At 45.1% G+C, this 18242-nt stretch overlaps 1 protein-coding gene across 5 annotated transcripts in view; it reads left to right on the forward strand.

The window, feature by feature from the left end:
- The first annotated feature begins 2645 nt into the window (after window positions 1-2645).
- FYN (FYN proto-oncogene, Src family tyrosine kinase) overlaps window positions 2646-18242 on the forward strand; it is a 207592-nt gene continuing 191995 nt past the window's right edge. For 4 of the 5 annotated variants that reach the window (XM_032337998.1, XM_032337997.1, XM_032338005.1 and 1 more), the window contains exon 1: window positions 2646-2754. The gene's annotated coding sequence lies outside the window, so the exon portion shown is untranslated. The remainder of the gene's footprint in view (window positions 2755-18242) is intronic. The other variant, XM_032338001.1, reaches the window with a different exon arrangement.

Raw genomic sequence — 18242 nt, forward strand, 5'->3', positions numbered from 1 at the left:
TGTGCTCTCTCTCTCTCTCTCTCAAATAAATACATAAATCTTTAAAAAATATTCTCTAGTAGCTACATTTAAAAATAAAAACAAATATGGGAAGAAAATTTAATGATCTACTTTAGGGAACACAGTACATTCAGACTACTATCTTCTTAACACGTAATCCATATAAAAATTAATTCGATGCTTTACATTTCTTTTTTTTCATGCTAAATATTTGAAATCCAATATGTCTTTTCTTTACAGCATATCTTAATTTGCACCAGACAGATTTCAAATACACAAGTACATTTCAGGTACTTAACAGCTACTTGTGGCTAGTGGTTGCCACATTGGACAGCCTGGTTCTAGACCAGCGGTTCTCAAGACGTGGTACCCAGACCAGCAGCACTGACAACACTAGGGAACTGTTAGAGGTACAGATTCTTGGGTCCCATTTCAAACCTACTGAATCAGACCCTGTGGGATTGGGGAACACCAATCTGCATTTTAACAAGTCCCTTCTGGTAATTCTGAAAAACGCTAAGGTTTGAGAACCATTGCTCTAGACCGTTGCCTCTCCATCCCAATTCAAATCGAGGACAGCCATGTCAGGCTAGTACTAAGGAAGAGGAGTCCCTTCTCTTGAGATCAATAATTCTTGGCTAGATGAAGTTGGTTTTCTCTTGTATGGAAATCCTCTAGTTCTTGTTGTGGTTCCATTTCTTGGGGCTGTGGAATGAATTACCAGACATGTAATTTAAACATGGTTTCACTTATCACTTTGTTTAAGGAGGAAGTAACACCCCACGGTAACTACCCTGTACGATCACTTTGAGTTTAGTTATTAAGTTCTCTTGTCCTCATCCATAAAATGGGGATCCTTTAATAAATGTTGCCAATTTCTAAAAAAAAAAAAAAAGTTTTCATTTATTTATTTATTTAGTAATCTCTACACCCAATGTTGGGCTTGAACTCACAATCCCCAAATCAAGAGTCACGAGCTCTTCTGACTGAGCCAACCAGGTCCCCCAGGCAAATTATTTCAAAGTACTGTGTACAAAAAGAAGTCAGCAAAAGTGATTGATAGTTTTAAACTACTGTTAAAAAAAAATTAGTGGGCCGGAAAGGTAATATAGATTTTGAGCATAGAAGCAGACGCTAATTCACTTCTATTTCTCAGAACATTAGATTTGCTGAGGGGGGAGGGTAAGGTTCTTGCCAAAATCACTAAGGAGAATGAATCTGAGCATGCCTTAAAAGAGAATTTTCAGTAAACAGGAATTAACTATAAAGAAAATCAGGAAGCCAAAGTGTTTCTTTTTATGAAGTTACATCCTGCCATAGAAAAGCTGGATAGGAAATAAAGACTGATGCACTCCTGACTGTATATGAAACTAGCTATTATTTCAACAAGGAAAATCTGAGCAGAAGCTCAGATTCTGTAAAGGAATAAAGTATGAGAAGGCTAAATGTCACGAGAAACCAAAGACAACCAATAGCTACAATTAAACATGATTTGGGGAAAATTTATACCAACAAATTTCTACTCTGTAATTTCAGATTCCTAAGTGGTCACCTGCCCTCTCCACCCCTCCCCCTATTTCAGTATTACTTCCTGCAGACTTTTGCTTGAAGATAAATATGCTTGAAGATAAATACGAAAATAGGAGACTAACAGATGAATCTTAATTTCCTCGTTCCCTTTATTATTATTAATATTAGTTGTGGGTTTCCACGGTTCTCCTGGTTTTTCCAAGTTTCTGTGATGGAGTTCTACCTTGCTCCGCACTCTTCATTTTGATCAGCAAAAACGTTTTCACCACTAACACTTTCCCAATTTATCCTCCCACCTTCAAATGAAAAGACACCAGAAAACCAAGATAGCCCTTTCCCAAGCCAGGTTCCCATGGTTTGGGGGGCGGGGGGGAATGACAGATGCCTTTCTGCAGTGGCAGCTGCAACCTTCCGCAAAGCAGAAACTGCAGCTCACACTCTCCCCTTCTTCCCCCGCCCAAACCCACTACCTCGCAAGTCCACACAACCCTTAAAAGCACATACACAACTCCTCCAACCTCGCATCCCCTCTCACAACCCACACGGCACGCACGCCAGGATGCCCGCTGCCACAGTAACGCTCAACCCACTCGGTGGCCCCACCCCTTTCAGCCCCGCCCCCGAGCCAGACACCAATGGTAGCCGGGCGCAGCTCCCGACGAGTGCGTTGATAGGGCAGCAGGGACTGCCTCTCTCAGCGTGCGGCCCGCCCCGTCCTCACTCAGGGCTGGGGCTGGAGGGGCCGGAGCACCAGCGTGAGTAGCTGCGAGCAGCCGCGGCGGCGGCGGCGCGTTGTTGCAGTTGCGCCATCTGTCAGGAGCGGAGCCGGCGGGGAGGGGGCTGCCGCGGGAGAGGAGGAGGGGTCGTCGTGACCAAAGGCCGCCGAGACCCGCCCGCCGGCCGGCCGCGAAAGCAGTGGCAGGCTGCCCTCCGAGCCGCGCGTCCTCTTCCGTCCGGGCGCGCGGCGCTTCAGCCAGCGCACCGAGAGCTCTCCGGGCGCACACAAAGCCGCCGCCCGCGCCGCACCGCCCGGCGGCCGCCGATCGTGCCACAGAAGGATCGGGCCGCCGGGCCGGGGATACCCGGCGCCGCCCCCTCGGCGCTCTCGGAAGGCCCACCGGCTCCCGGGGCCCACCGAGGAGCCAGCGGAGTCGCCTCGGTCGCGCCGGTGGAGGGCGGGGAGAAGACCATGTGAATGGGCTCCGGAGCCTGAGCGCCGCGCAGGTAAGCGGCCGAGGATGCGTCGCGGGAGGGCGGCGGGGATGCTGCGGAGACGCCGGCCACCCGCGCCCCCGCGCTGCGCCGCCCCCGCCGCGGGGCCCCGCGCTGCAGTCTCCCGGCCGCCGCCGCCTCCGGGGCGCCCCGCGGGGCTGCCGGGGAGTTGCCCCCGCTCGGAGTCTTCCCGCGGCCGCGCCGGAGGACACCTCTGCGGGGTGCGGCCCTGAGGTGGCGCAGGGATGGGGGCCCGTTTCCTCGCCTGCGAGCGGGCGCGGGGTGAGAATGGGAATTGGCTGGGGGGCGAGGCTGGCCCAGACTCCACCCTCGCCCTCCTTTCGGGGGCCCCCCGCGGGGACTCGGTCTGTGTGTGTTGTTTTAATGTCAGGGATGATGTAATCACTTAATAATTGATGCCCCGTGCTGCTTCCCTCCCCACCCCATCCCACCCCACCCCACCCCTGCCCCACTCCTCCACCTCTTGGCCTCCTGCGGTCGTCGCTTTCCTCAGCGCATCCTCCTGCCTATTTCTGGCACCTCCCTAGCACTTCCCCCATCCTCCCCTTCACTCTTCCTGTGCCGCCACCCACCCAACCTTCCCCTGTCCCTCGTGCTGTTGCCTTCGCTCTTCTTCCTCTGCCTCCCCACCCCTTCTGCTCCCTCCAGCTCCTTTCTCCTCCCTTCCCTGCTCGCTGGATTTCCTCTCTACTTCCCCAGATCGATGGCTGGTTTTTGTTTGGTCGCCTCCCCTGTCTTATCTCTGCGGCCACAGGCAGAGGGGACTGGGCCAGAAAGAGGCCACCGAGGCTGGGCCCAGACGGAGATTTGCTGGGACTCAGAGAGAAGAGGGATAATAAAATCACCCTTCTTGCCCCTCCTCCCCTTAATAAATCACAGAGACTCCCCGGGTGTGTGTGTGTGTGACACAAAGAGCCCTTTCAGTGCACAGAGAGGAGACGCACAAAGTACCCAAGGATGGGCACGATGATTCTTATTTCTCTGCACTGGGGCTTCCCTTTCTCTCAGATAAAGCAGTTGATTTTCTCTCTGAGAGTCTTTCCTGCCACATTTACCAAAAAAAATAAAAGGCCTCAGATGCTGCAGGGTGGCAGGTGCTATCATTTTCCTGTATTCATGGACCCAGTAGTGTTGACTGGCAGCTGCAGTATTTCTTAGATTTAAGGGGGGAAATGAGTCCAGCAGTCTTAAGAGTTGCTTTCCTATCAAGGTAGCCCTCCTCTGCCTTGTTTTAACCTCCTCTCTTTTGGGGATAGGTACTCAAGAGCTGGGGAAGGATGAATCGGCCTTGAGGGGCAGAAGAATTTTTCTTCTGAATCAGATGATTAAATTCGTGTTTGATAAGAGTGAGGCAGCCAGACTTCTTCTCTGAAGTCTAAGAAGTGCTGAAGTCTTGAAATGAAATTTTGTCTGCCCAGTGGTTTGTTTTACCCTTATATTTAAACAAGTTTCTGGGGCCATCAAAACCAGCATAAATTGGTATTTGGAAGACAGCTAGGGACCATGTCTCTTCCCCGCTTCAGGTAACCCCACATCCTTCCTCTCACCACCCAAGCAATGGCAATACTTTCCAGCCTTTGTGCTCTTTCTCCTGAGTCCTGGTCCCAGGGGTACTGTGCTTGCAGATGAAGGGACTCACAGACTTTTGGAGGAAGTGGTTTGTTAACTATCTCGGGTTTGGGGTACTTAACTATGAGCAAAGGATATAGAGAATCTTTTGACAGAACTTTGAACCATCTGTTTGGTGTTCCTCTTAAAGAGGAAATGTTAATGTAAATCTAGAGGCTTAATGTTCCATTTTGTAAGCCAGAGACTGTTACATGCTTAGTTGATAATGTGAAAACTTAGTTTAAATCCATTGATTCCTAAGAGCATGGCTCCTTGACGGTTGTAATAGATCTGCCTCAAGTTTGTTCTTCAAGAATTTTATTAGAAAAGAGTTATGATTCATTAAACATTTACTTCTGCACTTTCTAAGGACATTCATCATAGAATTTTTTATATTTAAAAAAAAAAAGCAATAAGGTTAATGAGCATACTGTAAAAACAAAGGGCTGTTTGTTTGATGCCAGACCCAGGAAGGAAAGTCCGTGCACAATAAGCTCACACTGTGTTGACCAAGCTAAAGAGACTTAATGATAAGGTTGAATGTGAACAAATGCACACTCTGCTTTCTGTACTTTATGCTTTGTGCTGGGTCTGGACTCTCCAATCCCATCTGATTTGCTTGGGTTCTATTTAAGCTTTAGGGCTCAGCTCAAAAGTCTTTGATGCTTTCTCCATCTTCCCCTCCAAACAAATCACCACGCCTCCAATTTTGTTTTCAGACTTCAGCAGTGGGCATTATGTTTGGCATGTTTCTGCTTCCATCATTAGTTAGTCAGCACATTGAGAGAAGGAACCTGGTCTTACTTAATCCTGTTTCACTAAAGTCTTTGGTATTCACTTAGGTCTTTGGTATGTGCCAGGCACCTGGATTCATTAAGCTAATGTTAGCAGCTATAACAAATAGGCCTGTGAAAATGTAATGGCTCAAAAGCAATAGATACTTCTTATTCCTCATGTAGTAGTCCACTTTTTAAATACTTTGGCCTGGAAATGACACCCAACACTTCAATGCATGGGCTTCTATGCTTCTATGAGGGCTAGTTATGTGGTCACATTTAACTGCAGGGGAGCCTGGGAAATACAGGATAGCCACTTGACTAAGAAATAAAATCAAGAAGAAATGTATTTTAGGCCAGCAGCTTTGTCATATGTTGCCACTCAACAAGGTGCAGTCATTTCCCTCAAGGAGTTTGCAGGCTGATGAGAATTAAAATATCTGGAAACCTGGAGCCTGTACCCATCATTGCTTTATTCTTTTGATTCCATGGGGTCAGCTCTTTATATTTTAAACATATTTCAAAAAATTTTTGCTTTTTGTCCGTTCAAATAGCTAGTTTCCACTCAGTGATTACTTTTAATACGGTGATCTTAGACCTCCAGCGTTGACTTTGAAATGGTTCTTTTACTCCAGGAGCATCTTTCTTGGCCCAGTTTTTTTATTTGCTGATTTAAAGACTCCCAATGTGGCTAGGAGGATCCTTAGAGATCACAGTTCTACCTTGTCTTAATTGAAAGGGGAGAGTAAGCAAACTGCAGAGGAGAAATTTCTTGCCTTGGGGGGTCATGCTAATGGGAAGGGAGCCCCGGCAGGCCCGTCCTGCCTGGGTCCCCTTCACCACACAGCTGCCCTGACTTGGGGGCCATGAACCCTACCCTGCATATTCCATAGAAAGTAAATGAGCTTCCAGACCTCCAGGAGCAGGGCACACTGCTGGTGTTCTGGATAGTCTCTGTTTTCCACAGGCCTCCAAACTGTTGGAGCAATGCATTCTCTACTATTCATCGTACTTAATAATCCACATATTTTTCTATAAACAGTTCATTATATTCATCTGATCTGCTAATATTAGCTAAGTGTGTTATTCTGTGCAAGGCACTGGGAGATAAGGTCATGAAAATGAATGCTTCTGCTGTCCTTGCTCTTCAGGGGCTCACAGTCTGCTAGAGGAGATAAAAATAAATAAATAATAGCTAACTTTTATTGAGTGTTTACTATGTGCCAAACAGTGTTGAAGTTCTAGTCTTGACAAAGACGATATGAAGTGGGGTTGGTTATCCCCATTTTACAGATGGGGAGTTGAAGCGGGGAAGTTAAGTAACTAATTAAGATCATATAGTTACCAGGTGGTAGAGTCACAATTTGGGCCCATTAGTTTGGTTTCAGAGCCCTTGCTCTTAGCCATTAGACAAATACTATATATGGATATAATGATATTAATTAAAATACTTCATAAAGGGAGGGTGACTAAATGCTTTGGAAATTGATACTTGTAGTTGTTGTGAAGCAACTTCATATTAAATAAAGTTAAAAATGGGAAAGCAAGGCAGGTTGATAGTGGAAGTACTTCTACTCGGTGTGATTTCTATTTTAGGCTGGATCCTTCTGTGGGCCGCAGACAGGTCTGTGTTTGTGAATTGTCCCATGTATTTACTCTTCCAGCAGCATTCGTTCATTGTATCCATCATGCCAGACCTTGCTCTAGATGCTTCAGGCGCAGAGATGTGATCCTACCTGAAGGAACTTACCTGGATAAAGGAAGTCTCTGACCACTGTGATTCTAGGGTCCTCACAAGAGCAAGAGAACATACAGAAGGGAGCAGAATCTCTGCAAAGAGATGGGAAAGTAGGGTAGCCAGGCAGGAAAGATTGGAGGAGGTGTCTTTGAGATGAAGAGTAGGAGTCAGCTAACAGAGTGTTGTCGGAAGGCCATTGCCCCAGAAGGAGCAGCCCAGAAGGCAAATGCACAGACCTTCTGGGAAATTGCAAGTAGTTCAGAGTAGGTGGGGGTTGTGGAGAGATGGACAGAGGAAGAAGATGGGGTTAGAGGAGGAATTGAGAATGTTCTTGTACCTACAGTTGACCTTTGAACAACATGGGTTTGAGCTGTGTAGTCCACTGACCTGCATTTCTTTGATAAATACAGTACGGTATTGGAAATGTATTTTCCTAATGATTTTCTTAACCTTTTTTCTCCAGCTTGCTTTACTGTAAGAATATAGTATATGATATGACATACAAAATATGTATTATTTAAATCTTTATGATATCAGCACCCTCAACAGCAGGCTGTTAGTACTCAGATTCGGGAGAGTCAAAAATTATACATGGATTTTAGACTACATGGGGATCAGCACCCCTAACCCCTGTGTTGTTCAAGTGTGGAAATGATGCTCTGATATAATTTGTATTTTATAAGAGAGCATCTGGCCACTGTGTAGGCTGCTGCCCAGAGGCAGTCAGGACCGATGCAGGGAAGGTAGTTATGGAAACTCAGATGAGCAATAGATGAAGGTCCACATGGAAGGAATGGAACAAAAAAGAATAAGAGGGGGTGAGACAGCATATGGGGGAGATGCAAAAGAGGGTTCCTGAGAAATTAGGTGGAGAGACACATGCAGGAAGGAATACAGTAAGACAGGAGAGGGCAGGGGATACAATGATGATTTTATCAGGGAGTTTGGGCTTTCAGGTTGATGTGTGTTGAAGGCAGTTGAATAGATGGGTCTGGAGTGAAGATTGGGACTTAAATATAAGCCTATTAGTAGCAAATCAGAGACTACTTGTAACAATGGATGTGGACAGTATCACTTGGGATGTTTGTAGGCAGGGCTGAGGGAGAGCCCAGGAATGAAGGAGGAAGAGGAGCCAGGCCCTGAATGGGACAGGTACAGCCAGAGTGTTGAGCAGGCCCAAGGAAGAGAGGTGTTCCTGATCCCCAGGAGGGATGGGTTATGCCCCAGAGATTAAGCAAAGTTAAGAATGGGAAATGTAGTTTGATTTAGCACCAAAGGTCTCAGAATCTGGCCAGAGCAGCATCAAGGGATTAAGGAAAGGACGTCTAAAACTCTGCCGCTCCCAGACCAAGGTAGAAACCTGTATCAGAACTGCAGAACATAGAGCCATAAGGGACTGGAGATCATGTACTCCAACATGTCTGTTTTACTTACGACGAAAAATGAGGCCGAGAGAGGCCAGGTAACTTGTCCAAGGTGGCGGAATCACCATGTAACGCCAGTGTCAAGCCTCTCGGCCCAGGTGAGGGATGGGTCAAGAGCATGGACTCCGGTGTTGTCCTGGTTCCCCCTCCGGCAGTGTGACCTGGGCCAAGTTACCTAAACTCTCTGTGCCTCCTTTTTTCACCTTTAAACTGGAGGTGATATTTCCTACCTCAGAGCTTTGCTGTGAGGAATCAGTGAGGTAATAAATGTAGAGCACTCAGAATAGGCCCCACACATAGGAAAATCTGTGAGTTTGCTGCAGCTGTTTAATGTGTGTTTGCATGCGCTCGTGTAACATGTATACACACATGTAACATGTATACATACAACATATATATCCCTTAGGGAAGGGAAAGATATATTGTCTTCATAAAAGGAAATTTTGAATATTTTAGAAAGCGATTTGGGTATTGTCAGGTCCAGGTCAAGAATTACTGGAAAGATGTGAAAGTTTATATAGTATGATTGAAAACAGGATATTTAGCAAGTTTTCTTAAGAAATGCAGAGCCGTTTTTATTCTTGAGGATAGAAAAACATAAAAGCACTTTGAAATGAGCCCTGTGACAGGGTTTCTTGGTTTTAGTCAGATAATCAGAATTTTAACCTATTTACAATGTAAATCCCTTGAGTTTGACTTCGAATGTCCTTATACTTCCTGAAGGTAGAGACTACAGAGCAGAGGGAGAAAGCCTCAGTTATGACTCTCAGATGCTTGGTTCCTCTGAGAAAAGGGTGAGTTGGATTATTCAGAAAAATGACTTTTCTTTTCTCCCCCCAGTGTTTCTAGTTGAGCAAATCTAATTTTTAGCTGCTAAAACACATGAGTAGCCCAAAGAGTATTACCCGAATGGACTTGGGTGACATGCAGGACAGACAGCCTGGGCGTAAGTGGCACTCTGGACTTGATTAGAACACAGTAATCCTAGAAGGATATAAATTGAACTGGATTTATGGTCTAATAAAAACGTGGGAAGAAAAGATAATGCTTACTGACTCATGAAAACTTTAACAACATTCGTAAGGCTCTGAGTTGTCGTAATGTTTGGATGCGAGCGTTTCCCCATTCATCTCAGCACTTCTAGGATGACCTGTGGGAGGCCACACTTCCGATGTGAAGCTGACTTGGGTCGTCCTTCCTGGGTGTTTTTAGGAAGTGGAGATCATCACGTATTTCTGCCCTTGTAGACCTGTGATCTCAAGCAGCACCCTGTTGGTTTGGGCAAATATGGATTGAACATCTATTAACTATGAATTTAGGGGAGAAAAATATACAGTATGGGAAGGTCTTAGCTCATTTCTTATTTTAACTCATAAGGCTTTTTCTGAGGGCTACTTATTTCTGGCTTTGTGATAATGCAAAAATGCATGTAGCACACCACAGCTCCTCACCCCTCCTCAAATATACCATAAAAATAATAATACCTACCACTTTTATTGCACCCCGGAGGCCTTGTTAAGTTCTTTACATACAGTAATTTACTTAATTGTAACAACTCTGTGAGGCAGGTGTTATTATCCCCATTGATCAAATGGGAAGACTGAGGCTCAGAAAGGTAAAGTAAATTGTGTGTTGTCACACAGCTAATTACTAGAGAAGCCAGGCCTGTCTGGCTCCTAAGCTTATGCCTGCTTTTGCTCCAGAACTGTGGTTCCTCGTTCCCTGCCTGCTTTCTAAGGTCTTTGCCTTTGCCTTGCAGTTGCTTCGGTGTTAAGTGTTGGAGGTTGTAAAGACACATTTACCCCCTAGTGGAAACCTCACTCCTTCATTGCTCCATTCAAGACTACCTTCTGGAAGCCCTGTCTTTGGTCCTCTCTCTGGGCCGGCATGGCGCTTGGTTTCCTCTTCATCACAGTCTGACTTAGAAAGCAAAACACTGGGTGAGAGAATGGGTGGATACTGGTCTTTTTCACAGACTTGTGAGCTCTTTGGATGTCAGGGACTATATCCAACTCTTGGTTGATTGGCCAGCACCACACCCAGCATTATTCCATGATGTGCTATCATTATTATTCCCATTTAACAGAGGGGGAAGCTGATGCACAGGAGGTAATTTAGTCAGGCTCACATGGCTAGTCCCCAGCAGAGCTGGAAGCTGAACCCAGGCGGTCAGTCCGACTCCAGAATCCGTGCTCCTAACACTAAGTTTGTTCTATCTCTCAAATGAGATTGTAAACTGTAAGGATGGAGACAGCGCATAATATTACCTCCGAGCCCAGTACACATCAGCCCTCTTGTTCTTCCATCCACCCTGGCGGAACAACTACAGAAAATTTGATCTAGGTCTTAGCTCATAATAATCATAAGGAGAGAGCTTTAGGGCCATGATTACGCGAATATCTCTGAGGATCTTCTAGAGTGTATATTCCCAAGCCCTCTTCTGACTCAGTGGTCTGGGACAGGTGGGGTTGAACGCTGAAATCTCTTCTGGATAGGAGAATGGCAGGGGGGGAATGAACCATCGGGAAGGTAGCTAGCTTCTGAAAGACAAGGAATGAAGCAAGCATAGTGAGTCTTGGCCACATTGATGAGAGCAGGCCGTGAAGTGGTAGAAAATCATCAATCAGCCAGAGCGAGCCACCGCCCAGGGGAGGCTGGGGATCAGAAATCAATCACAGGAAGACCACTTGCTTTGTATTTTTAAGATTTCTAAGTACCTGCTCCTTTTGAATGTGCTGGTGGGATTTTATCTGATGAATTTAAACACTTTCATTTTTTTTCAGAGCTTCCATCTTTGAGGTTCCCAAAAATAGTAGGCTTTTCATGGAGTTGTATAAGGATTCCATCTGCTTTATACCAAAAAGTAGGGCTTTAATGGAAAATTAAAAATGAGCCAGATCGCCTTTCCCACAACAAAGCCCAGGGCACTTTTCCCAATCCTTTCTTCTTTTAATCCCCAGAAAAACTTACTGAATCTGTATTTCTATGAGATCTTCCCCCAACTCCAATTTAAATTCTACTGAAAAGGCAAATAAACACTGACAAGTTTCTTCATTTCCACACATTGTCATATCTATTAAAAGCAATAATGGTTTCAAATATTGTCATTTGTAAAATTTAGTTTTCATTTCAATTTTCATTTTATTCCAGAACTGTGTGATAAGTTGCCTGTAACTAGGCACATGCACACAAAGATACTTGAAAAGTGCTGATTTCTCTTAAAGCTTTCTCTTATTTGCTCTCAGAGTTTGGAGGCTTTCACCTTTCATTGTGGAGTTAATTGTCTAACCTATAAATAGAAACAGAGCACCTCATTGTTTTCAGATATAACAGCTGAGTTATCAGTGAACACTAACATTCTGTGATTCTCTATCTTCTGTCATCATCTCTTACTTGAAAATGTCAATCATGTGGCTGTCCTTTATATATACCTTTGCCCAGGGGCGCCTGGGTGGCCCATTGGGTTAAAGCCTCTGCCTTCAGCTCAGGTCATGATCTCAGGGTCCTGGGATGGAGCCCCGCATCAGGCTCTCTGCTCAGCGGGGAGCCTGCTTTCTCCTCTCTCTCTGCCTGTCTCTCTGCCTACTTGTGATCTCTCTCTGTCAAATAAATAAATAAAATCTTAAAAAAATATATATCTATATATATTTTTATATATAGCTAGATATATCTATATATCTAGATATATCTACCTTTGCCCAATCTATATTCCCTTAATTTGTTATGTCCTTCTGGCTTTCCCATGGTTTGCAAATCACGACTACAGTTGCTTCACTCCTATACCTTCTAAATTGAGTGAGGAGATGTCGATCCATGTGAAATGGATGTGCTGCCTGGTGTAGACACTGGTTTTCTTGCCTCATTCCCTTACTAACAACCCAGTGAATAGGAGAAAGGCTGCATTCCTTAGACTGGCCCTCAGTACCTTCCACCATCTCCACATCTTGGTCATACGTGGCTCACTTCATTCACCACTACACTAAGACTTGATTAGCCAGATGTCAGTCTACTGTCTCATTAATACGAAATATGTGTCCCAGCCCTTGTTTTCCTTTTTGGGAACCCTTAATCCTTCTTTCCCCCTCAGAATTCTACCCAATTTTCAAGGCCCAACTGGAATTCCAGCTCTGGGAAGAGTCCCTAATCTCCTCATCCTCTTGCATTGAACATTTGTGAGCAGTTGTCTTCTAATAAATGATGCCTTAATGCTGTTAAATTCTCATATGAGGATTCCAAGGTGCAGAGAAATTTTGTGAGTTGCGCAAGGTCATCCATCCAATAATTTGGTTTAGGCTAGAATCTAGTCTCCAAGAAATTTATGTGCTTGCGTTCTGTTTTCTCAATAAACTGTTGGCCCCACGTGTGCAAAAGTGTTTTTTGCTGCCCATCTCCCCTTTTTGTCCCCTATACCATGTAGCACGATATCATTCATAGCGCGGATACTCCGTGGATGTTTATTCAGACAAGCCCTGGATCAGGGCACTGGAATTTGTGGGTGGTTTCCCGACCATATGTAGGGCTAGGCTAGCATCTCCTTGGATGCTGAACTTCTGTAATTTCTGTTGGCACCGGATTCACTCTCTACCAATCCACATGGTTTAAGGTCAATGATTGTCCCAGACTGTTTCAGGAACCACTGTCATATTTTGAGAATGATGTATGTTTAAAGAGCTTTTCCTCATAATCTTGACTTTTTGTTAAAAATTTAGAGTGGTCAAGGAAAGCGGGGTGCACCTGGGTGGCTGAGTTGGTTAAGCGTCCAACTCTTGATTTTGGCTCAGGTCACAATGTCCGGGTTGTGGGATCAAGCCCTGCATTGGGCTCTGCACTCAGAGGGGAATCTGTGAGAGATTCTCTCTCCCTCTGCCCTTCCCCTAGCAACCCCTCCTCTCACACACACTCTCTCTCTGTTGTGTGCTCTTGCGCTCTCTGGCATGCTCTCACTCTCTTGCACTCTCTCGCTCACACACACACACACACAAATATTTTCTTAAAATTTAGAGCGGTCAGGGAAATAGTTACTCCTTTGTCCTCTGCCATTAGGCTTTCATCAATAAGATTTTCACCAAAACCATAGAGATTTACCAACAGTGCAATGACATCCAAGACCCGGGGAAATGCAGAATGTTTCAGGACAAGGAGGGAACTGGGAGACTACAGTAGTGGATGGTGGAAGTCGGATGAGTGCAGAATGGCCACCAGTGTGGTGCCTGGAAGCCTGTGAGGACCCGTGAAGGTCGATGTCCATCCATTCCTGCACCTCGCAAAGCAGCATTTACCTGAGTCCCTCAGCCACGTGACACCCAGCTGTGGCTGTGGGAGTGCCTTCCTCTCCATGTGTTAATTTTATTCACTTGGTAGTATCACGATCTGGAAAATCTCCTAAGTAGGGGGGGAAATTTCCATGAACTGAATGTCCTACAAAGTAATGACTAACACCATATCCCAACGAGAGCCTCTACATATCCTTCAAAAGAAAGACTAAAAATAAACCTTAAAAATGTTTTCCATGGTTAGGGTCATTACTCAAGTCATTTCTGTAACAAAATGCACAACAGCACAACGTGTTGTCCATTTTCAGTAGCATGCTTCCAGAAGGCTGAAAGCCCACCTTCTTTAATTTGCTTTGTGCTATATAGTACTGCACTGAAATGTGCATTTATTAAAAGCTTGCTGATTATGATTCTAAGCTTCCAAGCTGGGAGGTCTTACAAATGTTTTCAGTACTTCCAGAAGGAAATGCATCTTGAATTTTTCTTCTTGTACGTAGTACATTAGGTCCTCTGTATTGGTAGATCCTCAGAATCATGTTTAGAATCCGGATTTTGGTTGCAGTGTTTCAGGTTCTGCCTTATGTTCTACTCCTTCGGTGAAAATGCGGTGATGCCAACTTCCAAATCCTGTCCAAAGCATAGGTAGATGGTGTGCCATACCACACGCTTCTTTTCATATAAGTGTGGTTGCCCATATAATTCCCACTCTCCTGTAGTCATCGTCCAACAGATTGTTGATTTCAGACTGCTAAGAGTTGGAGGTGGTTCTCTAAGAGGCCAAGAACTGCTCAGTGAAGGCCGGTGATGTGTGGCTGGGAAGGACCTAAAGGACTACAGTATAATGAACAAAGCCACATGTGTCTATGGGTGCCAGTAGTTCCAGGGAAGTTCTGCTTAGTTTATACCTAAGTGCGATACAAGGTGGATTGGCACTTGGAAAACTGCAGCCCCAAACATTCTTTGATTGTACCTTGGCCTAAGTATGCTCCAGCCTGGGAAGGTGTTAAGAGTTCCTGATCTAGGGTGCCCAAGGCAAACTGCATTGCCTTCCCTATCTCCTGTCCCTAGCTGTGACCAAGGTTCTGTTTGTAGGGAATGAAGTACCCTGGCCTTCACTCCCACAGTAATGCTCTTGTGCCTTGTGATTCAGAACTGACACGTGGGAAGAGCCCTGCTCTGTGCTCCCCACCAGGACGCTCAGCTGGGCTTGCAGAACCTCCTACATGATCCACTAATGAGGGTGAAGTTGGTGAGACTGGAGAGAGAGGGGATAATAGATCAGCAAAGAGTTGGCAGGGGCGAGATCATGATGTACTGGCATAGAAGGAGCCTTTGTATTCGTCTTCTGTGGCTGCAACAAATCACCCCAAACTAGATGACTTAAAACAACAGAAAAATTTCTCTTACAGTTCTGGAGTCCAAAAGTCTTGAAATTAAGGTGTCACTAGAGTTGGCTGTTTCTGGAGGCTCTGAGGGAGATTCTGTTCCATGCCTCTTTCCTAGCTTCTGGTGGCTGCAGGCAGTCCTTGGTGTCCCTTGGCTTTTAGACCATCACTATAATTTCTGCCTCCAATACTCCTCTGAGTGTCTTTGCATGCCCTTCTCTTGTAAGGACACTTTTCTCTGGATTTAGGGGCCAACCTAATCCAAATGATCTCATCTTAAGATCCTTAATTATATCTTCAGAGACCTTTTTTCCCTATGAGGTCACTCACATTCACAGATCCCAGATGGGCATGTTTTATAGTGGGAAGGGGGCCACTTTTCAACCCACTATTGCTCTCAAAGGGATAAAAATTAGCAATAACTTGGAACGAGAAAGAACACATGGAAAGTTCTTTGTAAATTTGAATGCCTACTGAGGGGAAGGCACAGTATTTTACATGTGTGATTTCTAACTATTTCTGCAAGGATGAAGATACTGACACATGGAGTGTCCTGAAGCTTTTCAATAAAATTGGAGACTGAGCCATCATACAGGGTTGGAAGGTTTGGATATGAAAGTGGGGCTTAAAGAATCTAGAAAAAGTCCAAACAGCCATGAAAATGTAGGGTAACATGTTAACAAGTGGATAAAAAGTATTACAGAGAGGGTGCCTGGCTGGCTTGTTTGGTGGAGCATGTGACTTTTGGTCTTGGGGTTGTGAATTCGAGCCCATGCTAGGTTTAGAGGTTCCTTAAAAATAGAATCTTAAAAAAAAAAAAAAAAAAAGTATTACAGAGAAATAGTGAGGCCCCTTTGGAATTTGTAGGTCTTTTTAATGGTTTCCTTTAGGCCAGTTTTGTGATTTTTGCTTGGTAGTACTTGTTACTTTGGAATGGAAAATCTGACCTTGTGGTGACCTAGAGTTGAGAATTGATTTCAACAGTCAAGTGAGGAGGGTGTCTAAGAGACTAAAGAAAATATTCATTGAATCAGCTGCAAGTTGGATTCAGGCTGGGTAGGGAGCAATTGGGAATTGGGATGGTGGATACAGTAAGGAAGGATCTGAGGTTTTGAGGATGTGAGGAGAGAACACAGCACATATGGAGAAGGGGAAACCAAAGGCAGGAAGGTCTTAGGAAAAGGAAATCGAGGGGAGTAAAGAGTTCTAAAATGACGCTGAACAAGGGTGGCTTCCTGTTGAATGGATCTCCACTCATCTCTGGGATAGCGATTAAGAACGTTAGTTATAAATACTTCAAGAAACCAAAAGCCATAGACCTCTTTTGCCCTGGGTTCAAATATGTACGTAGTTGACCCTTGAACAACACAAAGGTTAGGGGTGTTGACCCCTTGGGCAGTCGAAAAATCCATGTATAACTTTTAACTTACCCAAAATGTAACTATTAGTAGCTATCTGTTGAGTGAAAGCCTCACTGATCTTCAGCAGTTAACATAGTTCGTATGTTATATGTATAATACATATCCTACTCTTACAATAAAGTAAGCTAGAGGAAATATTAAGAAAATTAACCGTAAGAGAAAATACATTTGCAGTACTGTACAGTATTTATTTAAAAAAATCGATGTATAAGTGGACGTATACAGTTCAAACCCATGTTGTTCCAGGGTTGACTATAAACTATGTCTTCTAGAAGAATGACATGTCAGTATGTTGCACTTTTAAAAAAAAAAATCCTGAATGATAGGGTGCCTGGCTGGCCCATTCAGCAAAGAGAGGGTACAACTCTTGATCTTGGGGTTGTGAGTTCCAGCCCCATACTGGGTATAGAATTTACGTAAAAAAAAAATATTTAAAAATCCTGGATGTGTGTCCTGGGGTCTCTGAAACCTTGCATATTATAATGAGCTGCTTCGGTGGTGATAGTATCTTAGACTAGTATTCAGTTTACTTTCCCTTCTAATTCTTGTTGCCCTGGGATTCTCCCCCATTGAGGCTAAGGATTCCATTACTTCAGGGGGAGGACAGAATATGGTCTAGGACAAAGAAGACATTGTTCAGCTTTTGACTTTCAAAACAGGCCCTTGAAGCATGTTTCAGAGACCAGAGCTAGCCCAGGCCTTCACTCAAAAGAGACAGGCTTTGTTAGAAAAATGATTGTGGATTCCGAGGAGGCAGATCTCAGAAGGCCTGGCATGTATTGTGCAGTAAGCCATGCAGGAAAGCAGGAAGAAGGAAGTACCTGGAGCAGGGAGCCGGGAGAGATTAGAGGAGACTAGAGAGAAGTGAATGGGTCGCCAAGATCCTCTCCTTCAGGATGGTGGAGGACACTCTGCCTCCTGCCTGGCACCCTGGAAGGAAACCACCTGTGGGGTGCCCTGCAGTGGGACATATTTAGGCAGAAACCAGCCCTGAAGTGCTGTCCCCTCCCAGTTGCCCAAGGCGTGCATGTGGCATAGGAGAGGGGGCACATGTGGAGGTACAGAGGGAGCTGGTGCGAGCGGCTTGGAGGCAGAATGAAGGCTGCACAGAAGGAACCGTGCAATCTCACTCCTGGTGACTGGTTGGGTTCCATCTACCAGTCACATCAGCAGAGCAGCAGAACGAGGCCCAACACCCAACAACGAAAGGAAGAAACATCCCAGGGAGGCCGGTGAGGGTGTGGAGGGCAGTGTCTGGACTGGGTCCTCACCCATCCCGTGGTGGTCTGTCATCTAAACCAGGCGAGGGGCGGGGAGCAGGGAGAAGGGGGGCAGGGGAAAGGCATATAGCCCCAGGGAAGAAGCTTGAGATAGGTTTAGCTTTGCGAATGCCCTGAGTGAGGCAACTAAAAATTTTAAATCTGAAGAGATTAAGTTATCTTGAAGTGGCAAGATTGTGTTTTTTTGCCATAATGAGAAATGCAATGGTCATGATCAAATTGAATTCAACTGTGGAGAAATGAAGTAGCATTCTTTAAATATTTATTTATTGGGCACCTGGGTGTTTCATTCGTTTAAGCATCTCCTTCCGTTCAGGTCATGGTCCTGGGGTCCTGGGATAGAACCGGAGTCCAGCTGCCTGCTCAGCGGGAAGCCTGCTTCTCCCTCTCCCTCTGCCTGTCGCTCCCCCTGCTGTGTTCTCTCTCTCTCTGTATCAAATAAATAAATAAAATCTTCTTAATAACTTAATAAATTTATGCACGCAAGCTCACTCTTTGCCCAGCTTGGGGCTTGAACTCATGACGGTGAGATCAGGAGTCACGTGCTCCACCGCAGAGCCAGCCAGGTACCCCT

This window comes from Mustela erminea, chromosome 4 (assembly GCF_009829155.1).
Source record: "Mustela erminea isolate mMusErm1 chromosome 4, mMusErm1.Pri, whole genome shotgun sequence".
NCBI classification, from domain to species: Eukaryota; Metazoa; Chordata; class Mammalia; order Carnivora; family Mustelidae; genus Mustela; species Mustela erminea.